We start from the raw sequence: 20,726 nt of genomic DNA, 5'->3' as shown, positions 1-20,726 counted from the left end.
AGCCATTTCTTCAATAAAAGGGATTTTTTAGGCACCCCCCAAAAAACACATAAAACACCACTAGTGCTAGAAGAATATTATACGAGCTTGAAGTCAGAATTGGGCAAATTCATTTGCAGTTGAAACTGAAGTTTGGTACTTATTCAGATATTATATGCACTGCCAATTTTTAGCTGAGATTCTGAAGGAACGCAGTGACAAAATGGACTTAAAGTTTTGTCAGAAGTGGGATTTGAACCCACGCCTCCAGGAGAGACTGCGACCTTAACGCAGCGCCTTAGACCACTCGGCCATCCTGACCACATGTTGCTTGTCCATCTACATAGTGAGAAAGATAGTGTGAACAAAAAAAAACACACATCTTAGGCCATAAGTGGCTATAGCAAGAAAAAAACTCACTGCACTTTTCCAAAAAGACAACCATATAAGCCCATGTGAGGGAAATGATCTGATTTTCTCCCTCAAGAAAAAAGAAGATTAAACACAGGTTTGTCAGAAGTGGGATTTGAACCCACGCCTCCAGAAGAGACTGCAACCTGAACGCAGCGTCTTAGACCACTCGGCCATCCTGACTTGCATTTGCAGCAGCTTCCACAAGCCAGACAGCCATGCAAGTTTGGTACCGAAAAGGCATGCCCTCAATTTATTTATCCCATTATAAGCATTTCCAACAGATCTTTGAACAATCCATACAGAGCAGTACCTATGAAGAACTCTTTAGACCTTTAAAGCGTACAAAGAGAAAGTGCTATTCACCAGCCTTTTGAACGGCCCAAAGCTGCTTTGAAATTGAGTCAACAGCCACATCTTGGCTGACTAAAGCAAATTCAACAAGTGAGCTCAATGTCACAACATAGGGTGGAATACGCAAATCTAAGCAGCCCCTGATCACAGCCCTGAGGACATTGCTGTAAGTGTGCTGGAGTACAGCTGTCTACCAGGTGCTTGGCATTCTTCCAAATTTGCATGGCCTGTCTGGCCAGGGAATACAAGAGCATGACTCTTCTAGATGAGCTCTTACATGGGTCCTAAGCTCATTTGGTAAGGATTGCACTTTATCAGCAAGACTTTGTACAACAGAAATATATGAGAAACCCAAGCTCTGTTGACTAGACGAGGACGGAATAACGTCCCAGGTGAAGACGAACAGATGCAATTTCCATCAGATGTTATCCTGATGAAGAAGATTATATCTCCAAAAGTCATGTCAGAAGTGGGATTCGAACCCACGCCTCCAGAGCAGACTGCAGACTAAACACAGCGCCTTAGACCACTCGGCCATCCTGACAGTGGAGAGTCCTAACAAATGTATAAAAGTCACTCAGAAATTTCTGCGTCCATGCAAGCTTGAAATAATTTCAACCTTCAAACACAAGGTGCAACTTTTTGCACAGGACAATAAACACAGAAGATCACATATGAAAGCATTTCATTTCACAGGTGTACTGTTTTTATGCTTTTAGAATAACTTATACCTCTCACCAGCTATTTAGGGTTCTGTATCCTACTCACAAAATTACCTTGCCTGCGACCTCTCTCTTTATACACAAACAACTACTGCTCAGGAAGTAGGAAGGCAGAAGGTGGGGCAGTTTATGCAAATTTATGCTGTCAATGTGCCTTGCAGATTCATGCAGAATTTCTAGTTCCTTGCTGGAAACAAGAGAGCAGGCCTTGTTTCAGATCAACTGTCCCTAGCAAGGAACGTCTGAGCACATCCATTCTTTTGCTCTCTAGCCCCTGGCTTGGGACTCACCCTCACTGGCTGAGGAGTGAAGTTCTGCATACCAACGTTGAATAGAAGGTATGTTTGTGATTGGTTTGAGATGGGTGGGAGGTCAAGAGCTGGGGAAAGCAAGTCACCTTCCCTTCTAGTCTCCTCTTCTATGCCTACCTGCCGTTCACTCACTCTGTCTTTGTTTCATTCTCTCCTTCCTCAACACCCCATCTCACTCACTGGCTCTATCATTTGTGCTCTTTCCCCTTGCTCTTCATTTCATAGTGGAAACATCTCTTGAATGGATCATTAGAAAATGAGGTTACATAAAATTAAAAATCTACTTATTGGAAACCAAAAATATCACAAGACTGAATGTAAGCCATTTCTTCAATAAAAGGGATTTTTTAGGCACCCCCCAAAAAACACATAAAACACCACTAGTGCTAGAAGAATATTATACGAGCTTGAAGACAGAATTGGGCAAATTCATTTGCAGTTGAAACTGAAGTTTGGTACTTATTCAGATATTATATGCACTGCCAATTTTTAGCTGAGATTCTGAAGGAACGCAGAGACAAAATGGACTTAAAGTTTTGTCAGAAGTGGGATTCAAACTCACGTCTCCAGGAGAGACTGCGGTCTTAATGCAGTGCCTTAGACCACTCGGCCATCCTGACCACAAGATGCTTGTTCATCTACATAGTGAGAAAGATAGTGTGAACAAAAAAAACACACATCTTAGGCCATGAGTGGCTATAGCAAGAAAAAAACTCACTGCACTTTTCCAAAAAGACAACCATATAAGCCCATGTGAGGGAAATGATCTGATTTTCTCCCTCAAGAAAAAAGAAGATTAAACACAGGTTTGTCAGAAGTGGGATTTGAACCCACGCCTCCAGAAGAGACTGCGACCTGAACGCAGCGCCTTAGACCACTCGGCCATCCTGACTTGCATTTGCAGCACCTTCCACAAGCCAGAAAGCCATGCAAGTTTGGTACCGAAAAGGCATGCCCTCAATTTATTTATCCCATTATAAGCATTTCCAACAGATCTTTGAACAATCCATACAGAGCAGTACCTATGAAGAACTCTTTAGACCTTTAAAGCGTACAAAGAGAAAGTGCTATTCACCAGCCACTTGAACGGCCCAAAGCTGCTTTGAAATTGCGTCAACAGCCACATCTTGGCTGACTAAAGCAAATTCAACAAGGGAGCTCAATGTCACAACATAGGGTGGAATACGCAAATCTAAGCAGCCCCTGATCACAGCCCTGAGGACATTGCTGTAAGTGTGCTGGAGTACAGCTGTCTACCAGGTGCTTGGCATTCTTCCAAATTTGCATGGCCTGTCTGGCCAGGGAATACAAGAGCATGACTCTTCTAGATGAGCTCTTACATGGGTCCTAAGCTCATTTGGTAAGGATTGCACTTTATCAGCAAGACTTTGTACAACAGAAATATATGAGAAACCCAAGCTCTCTTGACTAGACGAGGACGGAATAACGTCCCAGGTGAAGACGAAGAGATGCAACTTCCATCAGATGTTATCCTGATGAAGAAGATTATATCTCCAAAAGTCATGTCAGAAGTGGGATTCGAACCCACGCCTCCAGAGGAGACTGCGGACTAAACACAGCACCTTAGACCACTCGGCCATCCTGACAGTGGAGAGTCCTAAGAAATGTATAAAAGTCACTCAGAAATTTCTGCGTCCATGCAAGCTTGAAATAATTTCAACCTTCAAACACAAGGTGCAACTTTTTGCACAGGACAATAAACACAGAAGATCACATATGAAAGCATTTCATTTCACAGGTGTACTGTTTTTATGCTTTTAGAATAACTTATACCTCTCACCAGCTATTTAGGGTTCTGTATCCTACTCACAAAATTATCTTGCCTGCGACCTCTCTCTTTATACACAAACAACTACTGCTCAGGAAGTAGGAAGGCAGAAGGTGGGGCAGTTTATGCAAATTTATGCTGTCAATGTGCCTTGCAGATTCATGCAGAATTTCTAGTTCCTTGCTGGAAACAAGAGAGCAGGCCTTGTTTCAGATCAACTGTCCCTAGCAAGGAACGTCTGAGCACATCCATTCTTTTGCTCTCTAGCCCCTGGCTTGGGACTCACCCTCACTGGCTGAGGAGTGAAGTTCTGCATACCAACGTTGAATAGAAGGTATGTTTGTGATTGGTTTGAGATGGGTGGGAGGTCAAGAGCAGGGAAAAGCAAGTCACCTTCCCTTCTAGTCTCCTCTTTTATGCCTACCTGCCGTTCACTCACTCTGTCTTTGTTTCATTCTCTCCTTCCTCAACACCCCATCTCACTCACTGGCTCTATCATTTGTGCTCTTTCCCCTTGCTCTTCATTTCATAGTGGAAACATCTCTTGAATGGATCATTAGAAAATGAGGTTACATAAAATTAAAAATCTACTTATTGGAAACCAAAAATATCACAAGACTGAATGTAAGCCATTTCTTCAATAAAAGAGATTTTTTAGGCACCCCCCAAAAAACACATAAAACACCACTAGTGCTAGAAGAATATTATACGAGCTTGAAGACAGAATTGGGCAAATTCATTTGCAGTTGAAACTGAAGTTTGGTACTTATTCAGATATTATATGCACTGCCAATTTTTAGCTGAGATTCTGAAGGAACGCAGTGACAAAATGGACTTAAAGTTTTGTCAGAAGTGGGATTTGAACCCACGTCTCCAGGAGAGACTGCGACCTTAACGCAGCGCCTTAGACCACTCGGCCATCCTGACCACATGTTGCTTGTCCATCTACATAGTGAGAAAGATAGTGTGAACAAAAAAAAACACACATCTTAGGCCATAAGTGGCTATAGCAAGAAAAAAACTCACTGCACTTTTCCAAAAAGACAACCATATAAGCCCATGTGAGGGAAATGATCTGATTTTCTCCCTCAAGAAAAAAGAAGATTAAACACAGGTTTGTCAGAAGTGGGATTTGAACCCACGCCTCCAGAAGAGACTGCAACCTGAACGCAGCGCCTTAGACCACTCGGCCATCCTGACTTGCATTTGCAGCAACTTCCACAAGCCAGACAGCCATGCAAGTTTGGTACCGAAAAGGCATGCCCTCAATTTATTTATCCCATTATAAGCATTTCCAACAGATCTTTGAACAATCCATACAGAGCAGTACCTATGAAGAACTCTTTAGACCTTTAAAGCGTACAAAGAGAAAGTGCTATTCACCAGCCTTTTGATCGGCCCAAAGCTGCTTTGAAATTGAGTCAACAGCCACATCTTGGCTGACTAAAGCAAATTCAACAAGGGAGCTCAATGTCACAACATAGGGTGGAATACGCAAATCTAAGCAGCCCCTGATCACAGCCCTGAGGACATTGCTGTAAGTGTGCTGGAGTACAGCTGTCTACCAGGTGCTTGGCATTCTTCCAAATTTGCATGGCCTGTCTGGCCAGGGAATACAAGAGCATGACTCTTCTAGATGAGCTCTTACATGGGTCCTAAGCTCATTTGGTAAGGATTGCACTTTATCAGCAAGACTTTGTACAACAGAAATATATGAGAAACCCAAGCTCTGTTGACTAGACGAGGACGGAATAACGTCCCAGGTGAAGACGAACAGATGCAATTTCCATCAGATGTTATCCTGATGAAGAAGATTATATCTCCAAAAGTCATGTCAGAAGTGGGATTCGAACCCACGCCTCCAGAGCAGACTGCAGACTAAACACAGCGCCTTAGACCACTCGGCCATCCTGACAGTGGAGAGTCCTAAGAAATGTATAAAAGTCACTCAGAAATTTCTGCGTCCATGCAAGCTTGAAATAATTTCAACCTTCAAACACAAGGTGCAACTTTTTGCACAGGACAATAAACACAGAAGATCACATATGAAAGCATTTCATTTCACAGGTGTACTGTTTTTATGCTTTTAGAATAACTTATACCTCTCACCAGCTATTTAGGGTTCTGTATCCTACTCACAAAATTACCTTGCCTGCGACCTCTCTCTTTATACACAAACAACTACTGCTCAGGAAGTAGGAAGGCAGAAGGTGGGGCAGTTTATGCAAATTTATGCTGTCAATGTGCCTTGCAGATTCATGCAGAATTTCTAGTTCCTTGCTGGAAACAAGAGAGCAGGCCTTGTTTCAGATCAACTGTCCCTAGCAAGGAACGTCTGAGCACATCCATTCTTTTGCTCTCTAGCCCCTGGCTTGGGACTCACCCTCACTGGCTGAGGAGTGAAGTTCTGCATACCAACGTTGAATAGAAGGTATGTTTGTAATTGGTTTGAGATGGGTGGGAGGTCAAGAGCTGGGGAAAGCAAGTCACCTTTCCTTCTAGTCTCCTCTTCTATGCCTACCTGCCGTTCACTCACTCTGTCTTTGTTTCATTCTCTCCTTCCTCAACACCCCATCTCACTCACTGGCTCTATCATTTGTGCTCTTTCCCCTTGCTCTTCATTTCATAGTGGAAACATCTCTTGAATGGATCATTAGAAAATGAGGTTACATAAAATTAAAAATCTACTTATTGGAAACCAAAAATATCACAAGACTGAATGTAAGCCATTTCTTCAATAAAAGGGATTTTTTAGGCACCCCCCAAAAAACACATAAAACACCACTAGTGCTAGAAGAATATTATACGAGCTTGAAGACAGAATTGGGCAAATTCATTTGCAGTTTAAACTGAAGTTTGGTACTTATTCAGATATTATATGCACTGCCAATTTTTAGCTGAGATTCTGAAGGAACGCAGAGACAAAATGGACTTAAAGTTTTGTCAGAAGTGGGATTCAAACCCACGCCTCCAGGAGAGACTGCGGCCTTAATGCAGTGCCTTAGACCACTCGGCCATCCTGACCACAAGATGCTTGTTCATCTACATAGTGAGAAAGATAGTGTGAACAAAAAACAACACACATCTTAGGCCATGAGTGGCTATAGCAAGAAAAAAACTCACTGCACTTTTCCAAAAAGACAACCATATAAGCCCATGTGAGGGAAATGATCTGATTTTCTCCCTCAAGAAAAAAGAAGATTAAACACAGGTTTGTCAGAAGTGGGATTTGAACCCACGCCTCCAGAAGAGACTGCGACCTGAACGCAGCGCCTTAGACCACTCGGCCATCCTGACTTGCATTTGCAGCACCTTCCACAAGCCAGAAAGCCATGCAAGTTTGGTACCGAAAAGGCATGCCCTCAATTTATTTATCCCATTATAAGCATTTCCAACAGATCTTTGAACAATCCATACAGAGCAGTACCTATGAAGAACTCTTTAGACCTTTAAAGCGTACAAAGAGAAAGTGCTATTCACCAGCCACTTGAACGGCCCAAAGCTGCTTTGAAATTGCGTCAACAGCCACATCTTGGCTGACTAAAGCAAATTCAACAAGGGAGCTCAATGTCACAACATAGGGTGGAATACGCAAATCTAAGCAGCCCCTGATCACAGCCCTGAGGACATTGCTGTAAGTGTGCTGGAGTACAGCTGTCTACCAGGTGCTTGGCATTCTTCCAAATTTGCATGGCCTGTCTGGCCAGGGAATACAAGAGCATGACTCTTCTAGATGAGCTCTTACATGGGTCCTAAGCTCATTTGGTAAGGATTGCACTTTATCAGCAAGACTTTGTACAACAGAAATATATGAGAAACCCAAGCTCTCTTGACTAGACGAGGACGGAATAACGTCCCAGGTGAAGACAAAGAGATGCAACTTCCATCAGATGTTATCCTGATGAAGAAGATTATATCTCCAAAAGTCATGTTAGAAGTGGGATTCGAAACCACGCCTCCAGAGGAGACTGCGGCCTATACACAGCGCTTTAGACCACTCGGCCATCCTGACAGTGGAGAGTCCTAAGAAATGTATAAAAGTCACTCAGAAATTTCTGCGTCCATGCAAGCTTGAAATAATTTCAACCTTCAAACACAAGGTGCAACTTTTTGCACAGGACAATAAACACAGAAGATCACATATGAAAGCATTTCATTTCACAGGTGTACTGTTTTTATGCTTTTAGAATAACTTATATCTCTCACCAGCTATTTAGGGTTCTGTATCCTACTCACAAAATTACCTTGCCTGCGACCTCTCTCTTTATACACAAACAACTACTGCTCAGGAAGTAGGAAGGCAGAAGGTGGGGCAGTTTATGCAAATTTATGCTGTCAATGTGCCTTGCAGATTCATGCAGAATTTCTAGTTCCTTGCTGGAAACAAGAGAGCAGGCCTTGTTTCAGATCAACTGTCCCTAGCAAGGAACGTCTGAGCACATCCATTCTTTTGCTCTCTAGCCCCTGGCTTGGGACTCACCCTCACTGGCTGAGGAGTGAAGTTCTGTATACCAACGTTGCATAGAAGGTATGTTTGTGATTGGTTTGAGATGGGTGGGAGGTCAAGAGCAGGGAAAAGCAAGTCACCTTCACTTCTAGTCTCCTCTTCTATGCCTACCTGCCGTTCACTCACTCTGTCTTTGTTTCATTCTCTCCTTCCTCAACACCCCATCTCACTCACTGGCTCTATCATTTGTGCTCTTTCCCCTTGCTCTTCATTTCATAGTGGAAACATCTCTTGAATGGATCATTAGAAAATGAGGTTACATAAAATTAAAAATCTACTTATTGGAAACTAAAAATATCACAAGACTGAATGTAAGCCATTTCTTCAATAAAAGGGATTTTTTAGGCACCCCCCAAAAAACACATAAAACACCACTAGTGCTAGAAGAATATTATACGAGCTTGAAGACAGAATTGGGCAAATTCATTTGCAGTTGAAACTGAAGTTTGGTACTTATTCAGATATTATATGCACTGTCAATTTTTAGCTGAGATTCTGAAGGAACGCAGAGACAAAATGGACTTAAAGTTTTGTCAGAAGTGGGATTCGAACCCACGCCTCCAGGAGAGGCTGCGGCCTTAACGCAGCGCCCTAGACCACTCGGCCATCCTGACCACATGTTGCTTGTCCATCTACATAGTGAGAAAGATAGTGTGAACAAAAAAAACACACATCTTAGGCCATAAGTGGCTATAGCAAGAAAAAAACTCACTGCACTTTTCCAAAAAGACAACCATATAAGCCCATGTGAGGAAAATGATCTGATTTTCTCCCTCAAGAAAAAAGAAGATTAAACACAGGTTTGTCAGATGTGGGATTTGAACCCACGCCTCCAGAAGAGACTGCGACCTGAACGCAGCACCTTAGACCACTCGGCCATCCTGACTTGCATTTTCAGTACCTTCCACAAGCCAGACCGCCATGCAAGTTTGGTACCGAAAAGGCATGCCCTCAATTTATTTATCCCATTATAAGCATTTCCAACAGATCTTTGAACAATCCATACAGAGCAGTACCTATGAAGAACTCTTTAGACCTTTAATGAGTACAAAGAGAAAGTGCTATTCACCAGCCACTTGAACGGCCCAAAGCTGCTTTGAAATTGAGTCAACAGCCACATCTTGGCTGACTAAAGCAAATTCAACAAGGGAGCTCAATGTCACAACATAGGGTGGAATACACAAATCTAAGCAGCCCCTGATCACAGCCCTGAGGACATTGCTGTAAGTGTGCTGGAGTACAGCTGTCTACCAGGTGCTTGGCATTCTTCCAAATTTGCATGGCCTGTCTGGCCAGGGAATACAAGAGCATGACTCTTCTAGATGAGCTCTTACATGGGTCCTAAGCTCATTTGGTAAGGATTGCACTTTATCAGCAAGACTTTGTACAACAGAAATATATGAGAAACCCAAGCTCTCTTGACTAGACGAGGACGGAATAACGTCCCAGGTGAAGACGAAGAGATGCAACTTCCATCAGATGTTATCCTGATGAAGAAGATTATATCTCCAAAAGTCATTTCAGAAGTGGGATTCGAACCCACGCCTCCAGAGGAGACTGCAGCCTAAACACAGCGCCTTAGACCACTCGGCCATCCTGACAGTGAAGAGTCCTAAGAAATGTATAAAAGTCACGTAGAAATTTCTGCGTCCATGCAAGCTTGAAATAATTTCAACCTTCAAACACAAGGTGCAACTTTTTGCACAGGACAATAAACACAGAAGATCACATATGAAAGCATTTCATTTCACAGGTGTACTGTTTTTATGCTTTTAGAATAACTTATACCTCTCACCAGCTATTTAGGGTTCTGTATCCTACTCACAAAATTATCTTGCCTGCGACCTCTCTCTTTATACACAAACAACTATTGCTCAGGAAGTAGGAAGGCAGAAGGTGGGGCAGTTTATGGAAATTTATGCTGTCAATGTGCCTTGCAGATTCATGCAGAATTTCTAGATCCTTGCTGGAAACAAGAGAGCAGTCCTTGTTTCAGATCAACTGTCCCTAGCAAGGAACGTCTGAGCACATCCATTCTTTTGCTCTCTAGCCCCTGGCTTGGGACTCACCCTCACTGGCTGAGGAGTGAAGTTCTGCATACCAACGTTGCATAGAAGGTATGTTTGTGATTGGTTTGAGATGGGTGGGAGGTCAAGATGTGGAAAAGTAAATTTTGCCATGTTCTGTGTCCCTACGTGTCATCCATCATATGTTATGTGTGCATGATTAAATATGCATATGCATTCCCTGTGTTCGATTAATGACGCAATTACAGTTGTGTCCACCTCTAGTATGCCAGTTTCCAGTTCTCGTGAATACTACGAATATCAGGCCTATGTAAAGCTACGTTGCCACGTTTCTCAGTGTGCACGTTATTCTATTGAAAAGTCCCCGTTTCTAGGCCTCAAAAGGGCCCGGACACCAGATTCAGCTCCTGTCTCCTGAAGCCTCGCTGAGGAGCGATACAGCCCCCACCTGTATCCTCGACCCTTCACTTACTTCCTGCCTTGCAGTGCCCGGTTCAGCCTGGCTCTGCCTCAGAGTCTGCCAAGAGTATGTTATATTTCCTGTTATCAGTTCAGTCCTCCTTCTCTGCATTCCTAAGCTACTGAACTGCATCAATAGTTTCCGTCATTGTCTAGCCTTTCCGGCTCCATGTAAGAGAAATACTGTATTTAATGGTCATTTAATATTCTTCATCACACGCTACATGTAGAATAATGCATGGTCCAGTCTTAGAATCAAGTTAGCCTTTCCCCTCCTGACTTCTAGTTTATATCAACATGTTCTCTAAACATCGGATACTAGATACTGTTTAGGTACATGTCGCCCTGACTCTCCAGACTTCAGTCTCTGCTCCTAGCACAGAGTTCATAGCCCCCAGCTTCTCCTAGTGATACGTCATTGCCAGTTTGCGCGCACCACCAGGTTAGAGGTCCCGGCTCCTCAGGTAGCCCCCTCCATGGTTTCCGCCCTATTCATGACATATTCTGTTACGTTTGCATCACATGTCTATGTATACGCCTCTGTTACACCCACTTTCACCCTTATCTTTCGCGACTGCTACGCGTCACGCCTATTGCTCCACCCACTGCTACGCCTATTGCAATGTAATGCTATGTGTTTGCGTTATGTATATATGCTCATGCACTGTTATTAAAAAAGTCATTCCTTCCCCTTGTCCCGATCCTGACACCAGCAGCGCTGCTGGGCCCTGCCATCCTATTCCTATGCAGGTTGTCCTGTTCCTGTCCTTTATGCTGTAATAAACCTGCAAACTCCTACTACCTCGAATCTTGACTCTTATTTATTGAGCTATCTGTTATTCATTTATACATTCAAAAATAGGGTATTATTTATTTATTTACCACATAATGGCGCCCGAACAGGGACTTGCCCTTTCCCCACGCGCCGGTGAAGCCACGCCGGCCCCCTGACCCTCTGCAGCCGTGACGGAACCATACCGTGCACGTGCAGATATTTCTGCTTCAAGTATCCCTCAGGCCCACGGAGGAGACGGAGGAGGCGGTCCAGCATCCAGACGAGGCGGTGGAGGAACGCGGCGAGTCCCGACCAGAGCCCAAGCCAAGAGTCCAAGGTCCGAGGTATCCGGAGGTCCACCCGTAACTGAAGTCCGAAGTTCGTCGTCCGTCGTCGAAGCAGTCCAGTCCAGTCCGAGGCCTTCCGTTCTTGCTGCCCGGTGAGTACCATTACTGGGGTAGTATCTAGACAGGGTCAATCTAATCGACTCTGGTCCGTGGGTTGGTGGTACCCAGACACACAAACGAAGTGTCCACTTCGGTGGATGCGGGTCCTGACGTGTCTCTTTAGGAGACCGGTAAGTTTCGTACTGTTTCAGCAGTACATCTAGTTTCTGTTCCAGTCAGTTCTGTTCTCGAGAAAATTCATATAAAGTCATATATTTTGTGTTCCGTATTCCAGGTAGTATTCTGTTCGAACTGTTATTTCTAAATGTTCTTCATGTATTTTAATGTCGTGGTATGAATGGGGAATAAGTATTGTGTTCATTGTGTATTGTATTGTGTCTAGATTACAGTCCAGTCATGCCCTTGTTTTCTAAGTTACGTCAGTTAAAAACTAGAAAGGGTCTGCTGGAAGCAGCAGTTCCAGTCCCGCCTAGGGACAGTCCAGGTCATTTTATGTATCAGAAGCATGGCATAAGTGCCATACTATATCTAGATTTATGGGTAGAGTATACAAAACAGTTAGAAGAAAAGTATAGATGGCCCGTATCGGGTACATGGGATGCCGAGTGCATCATGCGAGTAGAGGAGGCATTATGGAAAAAGAAAGCCAGACAATCACAGAAAGATGCCATCGAGTTATGGCGCAAAGAAGCTCATAAAAGAACGGAAAAAGAAATCAGAAAGTCAGAATTAAGTAGAGAATCCTTAGAACGAGCACAAGAAAAAGAATTAATCGAGATAGGCGAACAAGTTAGAACTGAACAGTCAGACAGACAGAGGAATGCCCTCATTAAGGGTATGTATCCTCTTCTTGCCGAGGGCTTGCCAAAAGCGACCCCGGAGGCATCCAGTAATTTCCCGCCACCATTAGTTCCGATCAAGTTACGTCACAAACCAACCGCAGCTGATATTTTCATCTCGTCCTATTTGGACGACACAGTCCCGGAATATGCAAATCCTGTTCCCGCTCCGCCAGTCCCTGTAAACCAGGCACTTCCCGTTCCTCCAGACACTGGGGCACCCTTTGCAGCACCTGCTACGGTCCCCCCGGTCCAGCCCGCCATACAAGTCCAGCCCGCATTCCAATTTCCCACCCTGCCAGGACGAAAAGCATCAGTTGATGATTCTAGTCTAGGGACCGCAGGAGGAGTTCCTCCTCGAACTCCGCCGCCACATAAGCGTTTAACGGCAGCCGAATTACATATGCAAGCGTCACAACGTACGCCCAGACTGTCTGTTGCAGAAATAAGAAAATCCCTTGCCGAATGCTGCTATGACCCAGTCCCAGGCGAAGATGATATGGTTTTATATTCATTACGCGTAAGAAATGTGGCCGAGTATCTAGTCACCCTACCAGATATGAAGGAAGATCTAGACAGAATATATCGTTTCATCCGTACAGGGGAAGATCCAGAAAGTATTAGTGATGTCATGTCCCAAAGGAAAGCTGAGACCCAGCTCATGATATTAAAGTTTCTGATTAATTGTCTAATAAGAGAACAAGATTACCCGTCCAAAAATCAGGCCGAAATGAAAGCCCTGATGAAGTGGAGTAATAGTATAGCCGAGGGTAAGCACAAGACTATCGGTGCTATGGAGAGTATGTACAAGAAAATCCGTAAAGAAATAATAAAGATACATGAACAACGTAAAGCAGCACAAGTAAACGAGAAAGAAAGTAACTCTGATACTGAAGAGTTAGACGACGAAAATTCCGCCAGAATAGCGTATGTAGGAAAACCTAGATTTCCAGATCGCCATTTACATCTAGAACCCAAGTCTACGTTCCATCATCCAGTACCAGACCAAGGTTCTCTAGAACAAGTATTTCAAGCTACCGATCACATTCTGAAATCACAAATCGGTTACAGTGAGTTAAGTACTATGCATGAACAAGAAATAGCCCGATCAGCAGTCCGATGGATTACTGATTCTACCACTTTTCCAGACGAAATAGTGGCACAAATGTTTCTGAAAATGCCCCCAGCCGAGCAACGACTGGTGGGTATGTATATGATTCAGCACCTCATTACTCTGTATGAGGGTCAACATTCTGATCCAGGTCCGTTACATGATATCCTGAACGAGTTACTCCAGTATAGATGGAGAGGTCTAGGTACCGATTTAATTAGTGTCATTCTAGAACAGCGCCACAAATATAGAACGTTTCTGAACCCGCATTTTGTTCATGTCTCACCCCCAGAAAGTAAACCATTTTACATAGACAGACAGAATCCGTTACGAGAAGTCCACCCAGTTAGAGGAACGGGTGGCGAAATGCAGCGAGTGTTTGTATACACTCCGATCACAAAGATGGAACTTCTAGAGATGAAGAAATTAATTCCCTGTCATGATAAAGATCCAGCAGGGTTCCATAGAGAATTAAAAGACATGCTCCGTATGGGAGAATACACGTATCCAGATATAATTAAAATGTTAAAGGTTCTGCTGCCCGCAGGGGTGTATGAAAAGCTCAAGGAAAAAGAATGGGAGGTGGGAGAGAAAAAGATCGATTGGGCAGTTCTAGAAGCTGAAGACAAGGCACGAGTACCAGGCACCGGTCTTGGAGATAAATGAAAAGAATTACCTGAATTATTGATTCAAGTTTTACCCAGATTATTAACTACTAAAAAGGAAGACTGGGATGCAATCTCAGCCTGTAAACAAAAACAAGACGAAGATATTAGTGATTTTTATTCTAGATTTGAGAAATGTTTTAGCATCAACAGTGGCCTCAAGACAAGTAGTGAGTCATACCCTCACCTTTTCGTTACTAAATTAGTCGAGAATTCAAGTCCACCAATTAAAAATCGAGTTTTGAAAGTCGAAAGTACCTGGCAAGCTAATACCCCGTCCCAGATGTTGCAGATGCTCCAATACCACCAGAATAGGATCAGGGAAGAACAAGAACACGAGAGAAAACGTATGAAAGACACGAAAATGAAAGTACTAGTTGCACAATCTGTTCCTCAAGACAGTCAGAAGAGGGGTCCGAATCAAGCCAGTCATCCTGCAGCTCCCGTTAAAGGGAACTGCAATTATTGTAAACAGCCAGGTCATTTTATAAACGAGTGTGCAGTTCTGAAACACAACATAGCTACCGGTAAGACTAAAGAAAGACCACGTCCGCCTAGACAAGAACAAGTTTCACAGACTCCTCAGTCACAGAATGCACCACAGACAGTTACCGCACCGCAGCCTGTCGCTGCAACACAGCACGTTACACAGCAGATGTACCAGTATGCACAGTCTGAGTATCCAGAGTACCAACAGTATTCATGAAACAGCCTAGAGAGGGAGGTAGGCTTGCCTCTCATCGAGATACCTGTAGATCAAGAAGGTCCCTATGTTCACAGTCAAGTATTAGGGAAAGACAGAAAGTTTTTGATTGATACAGGGGCAAGTAGGACCACAATTAGTCACGCCGAAGTTCCAGGGGCTCCGCTCTCAGGCTCAAGAAATGTTTCCCTTGGATTTTCAGGAAAACCTATCGTAAATGAAATATCAAAGCCAGTTACTCTAGAAGTAGGTCCATTGTCCCGCACTACTGATCTGTTACTTACTAAGTCATGTCCAGAAAACCTATTAGGCATTAAAACACTGAAAGAGTTAGGTGCAGTTATATGCTGTTCCCCAGAGGGAATACGATTGTTCCTACGTGACTTCAAGGGTCACTATGTATTACGAGATTTTGATTCAAGACTGTCTAATGTTCCACAGCATTTATGGGCGCAAGGTCCAACTGATGTAGGTTACATGCAAATCACACCCCATCGTGTGACTATCAAGCCAGGTGTAGTGTTACCACGAATCAGACAGTACAGATTGCCACCTGAGGCTGTAACAGCCTTATCCAAAATTATTGACGAGCTCATGGCTCAAGGAGTGGTTGTAGAAACTGACTCCAATGTATGTAATTCTCCGATCATTCCAGTCATGAAACGTACTGATCCAAATGCACCCCCAGTATATCGATTAGTGATTGACCTACGAGAGCTTAATAAGTGTATTATTCCTCAGTATCCAGTTGTCCCAGATATCTCTTCCCTATTAACAGCCATTGATTCCGAAGCCACGTTCTTTACTGTAATCGACCTCAAGAACGCGTTTTTCAGCGTTCCCATTCATCCAGACAGCCAGTTCCTTTTCGGATTTTGTTTAAATGGAAGGAGCTATATGTTCACACGCGCTCCTCAAGGTTTCACAGAAAGCCCTAGCATTTACAGTCAAGCACTTAAGAGACAACTAGACAACATTCACATGCCAACTGACACTGCCCTGCTCCAATATGTTGATGATCTACTGATCACAGCCCGTTCTGAACGTGCTTGCGAGCAAGCATCCCTTACAGTCTTGTATTTCCTAGCCGAGATGGGGCACAAGGTGTCCCCTTCTAAGCTTCAATTCTGTGTCCAGCAAGTGGTCTACTTAGGACACTTACTGTCCAAGAGGGGTAGGCAGTTGACACCAGACCGTATCCAGTTAATAGCGAGTCTTCCTCAGCCCAAGACCCAGAAGGAGGTACGTGCTTTTATTGGCCTTACTTCTTATTGCAGACAATGGATTCCTCAGTATGCATTTCTAGCCAAACCACTGATACAGTTAACGACACAGGAGGCAGCCGTATCGACTGTTCTCCCTTGGACATCTGAACATACACTCAGTTTCAATGAGTTAAAGAAAGCCTTATGCCAAGCTCCAGTTCTAGCGACACCGAACTACAGTAAGCCTTTTACACTTTTCGTCACTGAACGCGAAGGTACAGCATTATCTGTTCTCACACAAGATCAAGCAGGACAATACAAGCCCTGTGCTTATTTTTCGAGCACATTAGATCCTGTAGCCCAGGCTCTGCCTGCGTGCCTCAAGTCAGTTGCAGCCACAGCCCTAGCTATCAGACAAAGTGATTCCATAGTCTTAGGACATTCCTTGACAGTACAAGTTCCACATTCTGTGGAAGTTCTTTTAAACCGAACACAAACTCAGCACTTGACAATTGCACGTTTAACAGGTTATGAATTGACACTGTTCCAGCCACACATAGAAATCAGACGCTGCAACATCCTGAACCCTGCTACACTGTTACCATCAGTTACTCCGAATTCTGCCACACATGACTGCGTGGAAGTAGTTAACATTACGACTAAACCAAGACAAGATCTGACAGATATTCCATTACTAGACCCCGACCTGACACTTTATGTGGATGGTTCATGCATGAGAACTAGTACAGGAGAACTAGTCGCCGCGTATGCAGTGACTACTGACACTGAAGTTATTGAGACACACCGTATTGACACTCTGTCCGCTCAAGCAGCAGAGCTAGTTGCTCTGACACAAGCCTGCATACATGCCAAGAACTTGAAAGTTAATGTTTACACAGATTCACGCTACGCATTTGGAGTTGTACACGACTTCGGAGTGCTCTGGCAAGAGAGAGGTTTCATGACTTCTCATGGAACCAAGATTCAGCATGGTCTCCTTATTCAAGCTCTGTTAGATGCCATACATTTACCGACATCTATCGCTATCATGAAGTGCAAAGCACATACGAAAGTTACTGACATTATTTCTCAAGGTAACGATTTAGCAGATCGCACAGCCAAGCTTACAGCACAGACTCTAGACATTCCAGTTAACATGACACACACTCCAGATCCGATTACATGTATGACAGTTAAAGACCCTACACAAGATGTCATAGACATACAGTTACATGCTACTCCTGAAGAAATCAAGAAATGGTCCGAACAAGGAGGGGTCCAGACAGATCAAGGATGGTTAACGAAGGGTAGAGCCACATGGTTTCTCCCCGACTCTATGGTTCAAGTCATTATTAATACCGCACATAGTCCAGCACATTTAGGAGAAAAAGCTATGTTAGACAGTATCCAGAACATCTGGTTCAACAAGCATTTACGAGCTGCAGCCAAGCAGAAAGTCCGTACCTGTATGATATGTTGTCAGTTTAATCCAGGTAAAAGTGTCCCGGTGGAACAAGGTGGACTCCAGCCCCCTTACCACCCTTTTGAAGTCCTCCAGATGGATTATATTCAGATGGAGCGATGTCGAGGTTTCAAATATGTCCTTGTAGTTGTATGCGCTTTGTCCAGGTGGACAGAAGCATATCCAGTCCCAGATTACACAGCCGCGACCACTGCCAAGCAGTTGGTTCGTGAGTTCTTCCCCCGTTATGGACTCCCTAGAGTCGTATATTCTGACAACGGCCAGCCATTCTCATCTGAGTTAATGAAGCATGTTTCCCTGTTGTTAGGGTACCAGTGGAAGTTTCATTGTGTACGCCATCCTGAAGCAGCCGGTCTCGTAGAGAGACATAATCAGACTCTGAAAATCCGTATCGCCAAAGTATGCAAAGAAAAAGGTGTGGACTGGCTAGTAGCTCTGCCAGTCGCCTTATTTTATATGCGCATGGTCGCACATTCCAGATCAGGTCTGTCCCCGTATGAGGTCGTATTCGGCCGCCCCCCAAATATGTGGGGTACTCCTAGACCCCGAAGTATTACCGATGTTTCAAGTAATATGCTGACAGATTACCTAGCTTCCTTGATGTCTGCCCTCAACTCATGTCGTTCACAGGTTGCCGCCGCATTTCCAGACAATACCGAGGTGGCACCGCATGAAATCGTTCCAGGATCCATGGTGATGGTCAGGAATTTTGACAGATCAAGTCCGCTGGAGCCTCGCTGGAAGGAGCCCCGACAGGTCCTCCTCACCACCCGTACAGCCGTGAAGTTGGAAGGTCGCAAAGGCTGGGTGCACCTTTCTCATATAAAAAAGTTTTATGGACTGAAACCCGTCTTAAAGAACATTTCCCAGGATTTGAAGGATTGCCAAAACACCATTTTTAAGGACTGTCCCTGAAAGACAATGTTACTACACCCCCCCTGTTAGAGAAAACTCCGCAACAGGAGTATAAGTTAAAACTCCGGTCTAGTAAAATAAGTCAGTCAGTTTGATTGTCTAAGTCCTCCCCTAGGTGAAACGGTTAGACTGTTTCTGACATGTATAAAACAGACCCCCATAGTGAGAGAGTTAGTCAAAACTCAATCCGATGTATCGTTTTTCTAAGTTTCATATTATTTCTCAGCATTATGATTTCCTGCACCAGTTATGCATTTTACCTGTATCTTCCAGTTCCTCATGTAAATAAGTCTTCTAATGCTACTGTAGAGCACATGTTTAGTGACCTACCTCCTCATGAACTCTCTTACCGCCTCGCTATGCGAAATAATTCCTTTATCCGCATGTTACATTACTCACACCAGACCAGCAATGCCACTAATTGTTGGGTGTGTGGTCGACTCCCCCCTTTCCAGACACCGAAGGGAGTTCTGCCACTTTTTCCTTATCCTTTTTCACATAATGGTTCGTGTGGAGCATGGTCCACGTTAACGTCATCCTCAACAGATATGTCTTTTCTTAACAGTACATGTTTCCCAGACAAGCAAGGTCTCCCCCACAGAACAGGTTTAGATCTAGAAAATGAAGTGTACAATTTAGGTAACTATTCGTCGAATTTCATGGTCCTGAATGTTCAGTCTGATACCACTCCAGACTTACCTGCTATTTCAGTATTACCAGTCAAAGGCGAATTATGTGTCCGAAATTATGGTTCTGTACATGTAGGACATAGTGAATGTACTACTATTGTCAAGTATAGTGACAGTGGGAAATCTATTTTCAAAGCTTCACGTCATTCTTATTTTATTTGTGGTCAAACTGCATATGTTCGTCTGCCCCTCGATTGGGAGGGAACCTGTTACATTGCCTTCCTACTGCCACCTGTTTTCCTAGCCCCATCTGATTATCACAGAAACACACATCTAGTACACATTAGACATAGAAGGGAGTCCCCAATTGTCGATTATACTGAAACTGCTCTAGAACAATATACAGATTTCAATAGAGGTTTCTTCTTCTTTATAGGACCTATCCAGAATAGTAAGCTAATCCGTAGGTTAACCAGAACCCTCGAAGCTGTAGTAAATGAGACTGCCTCTGCTCTAGGTAACTTAACCGAAGAGCAATCTGCTATGAGATTTGTCGTTTTACAGAATCGTCTCGTCCTTGACGTCATATTGGCCGATAGGGGCGGGGCCTGTAGAGTCATCGGATCTAGTTGCTGCATTTTCATTCCAAATAACGCGCCGTCTGTTTATTCAGCTATAACCAGACTCCATAAAATTGCCCATCTGTTACACCAAGATCCAGGCACCTGGACATGGTCCGGTTGGTTCTGGAATATAATTTCCGCCTGGGGGTGGAAAGTCTTGTCCTTTCTAGGTATTGCAGTAGCGATCATATTCAGCTGCTGCCTCTGTATACAATGTGGCCCTGCGATTTGCGGCATTTGTGCTACCTCTTGTATTCCTAGTCCCAAGTCCCGTTCTAAATCCCGTTCCAGGATAATTCGAGACGAGCAAATGATACTGTATGAAATGATAGATGGTATCATGAATATTGATGTTTCCTGATGGAAACGTAGTGACAAGGAGGGAATGTGGAAAAGTAAATTTTGCCATGTTCTGTGTCCCTACGTGTCATCCATCATATGTTATGTGTGCATGATTAAATATGCATATGCATTCCCTGTGTTCGATTAATGACGCAATTACAGTTGTGTCCACCTCTAGTATGCCAGTTTCCAGTTCTCGTGAATACTACGAATATCAGGCCTATGTAAAGCTACGTTGCCACGTTTCTCAGTGTGCACGTTATTCTATTGAAAAGTCCCCGTTTCTAGGCCTCAAAAGGGCCCGGACACCAGATTCAGCTCCTGTCTCCTGAAGCCTCGCTGAGGAGCGATACAGCCCCCACCTGTATCCTCGACCCTTCACTTACTTCCTGCCTTGCAGTGCCCGGTTCAGCCTGGCTCTGCCTCTGAGTCTGCCAAGAGTATGTTATATTTCCTGTTATCAGTTCAGT

At 43.9% G+C, this 20,726-nt stretch overlaps 10 non-coding genes across 10 annotated transcripts; all 10 read right to left on the bottom strand.

The window, feature by feature from the left end:
- Positions 1-217: 217 nt before the first annotated feature.
- TRNAL-AAG (transfer RNA leucine (anticodon AAG)) lies at positions 218-300 on the bottom strand. The gene has a single exon. It is a non-coding gene; the product is annotated as a tRNA-Leu (tRNA).
- A 905-nt stretch (positions 301-1,205) lies between these two features.
- Positions 1,206-1,288, bottom strand: TRNAL-UAG (transfer RNA leucine (anticodon UAG)). Its single transcript has one exon. It is a non-coding gene; the product is annotated as a tRNA-Leu (tRNA).
- Positions 1,289-2,586: 1,298 nt separating this feature from the next.
- TRNAL-CAG (transfer RNA leucine (anticodon CAG)) lies at positions 2,587-2,669 on the bottom strand. The gene has a single exon. It is a non-coding gene; the product is annotated as a tRNA-Leu (tRNA).
- A 632-nt stretch (positions 2,670-3,301) lies between these two features.
- Positions 3,302-3,384, bottom strand: TRNAL-UAG (transfer RNA leucine (anticodon UAG)). Its single transcript has one exon. It is a non-coding gene; the product is annotated as a tRNA-Leu (tRNA).
- A 1,026-nt stretch (positions 3,385-4,410) lies between these two features.
- On the bottom strand, positions 4,411-4,493 carry TRNAL-AAG (transfer RNA leucine (anticodon AAG)). Its single transcript has one exon. It is a non-coding gene; the product is annotated as a tRNA-Leu (tRNA).
- A 190-nt stretch (positions 4,494-4,683) lies between these two features.
- On the bottom strand, positions 4,684-4,766 carry TRNAL-CAG (transfer RNA leucine (anticodon CAG)). Its single transcript has one exon. It is a non-coding gene; the product is annotated as a tRNA-Leu (tRNA).
- A 632-nt stretch (positions 4,767-5,398) lies between these two features.
- Positions 5,399-5,481, bottom strand: TRNAL-UAG (transfer RNA leucine (anticodon UAG)). Its single transcript has one exon. It is a non-coding gene; the product is annotated as a tRNA-Leu (tRNA).
- Positions 5,482-6,780: 1,299 nt separating this feature from the next.
- TRNAL-CAG (transfer RNA leucine (anticodon CAG)) lies at positions 6,781-6,863 on the bottom strand. The gene has a single exon. It is a non-coding gene; the product is annotated as a tRNA-Leu (tRNA).
- A 1,741-nt stretch (positions 6,864-8,604) lies between these two features.
- TRNAL-AAG (transfer RNA leucine (anticodon AAG)) lies at positions 8,605-8,687 on the bottom strand. Its single transcript has one exon. It is a non-coding gene; the product is annotated as a tRNA-Leu (tRNA).
- A 904-nt stretch (positions 8,688-9,591) lies between these two features.
- On the bottom strand, positions 9,592-9,674 carry TRNAL-UAG (transfer RNA leucine (anticodon UAG)). The gene has a single exon. It is a non-coding gene; the product is annotated as a tRNA-Leu (tRNA).
- Positions 9,675-20,726: the final 11,052 nt, after the last annotated feature.

The sequence above is a fragment of the Lissotriton helveticus genome, chromosome 8 (assembly GCF_964261635.1).
Source record: "Lissotriton helveticus chromosome 8, aLisHel1.1, whole genome shotgun sequence".
Classification (NCBI taxonomy): Eukaryota; Metazoa; Chordata; class Amphibia; order Caudata; family Salamandridae; genus Lissotriton; species Lissotriton helveticus.
This window is presented reverse-complemented; position numbering and strand designations above follow the sequence as displayed.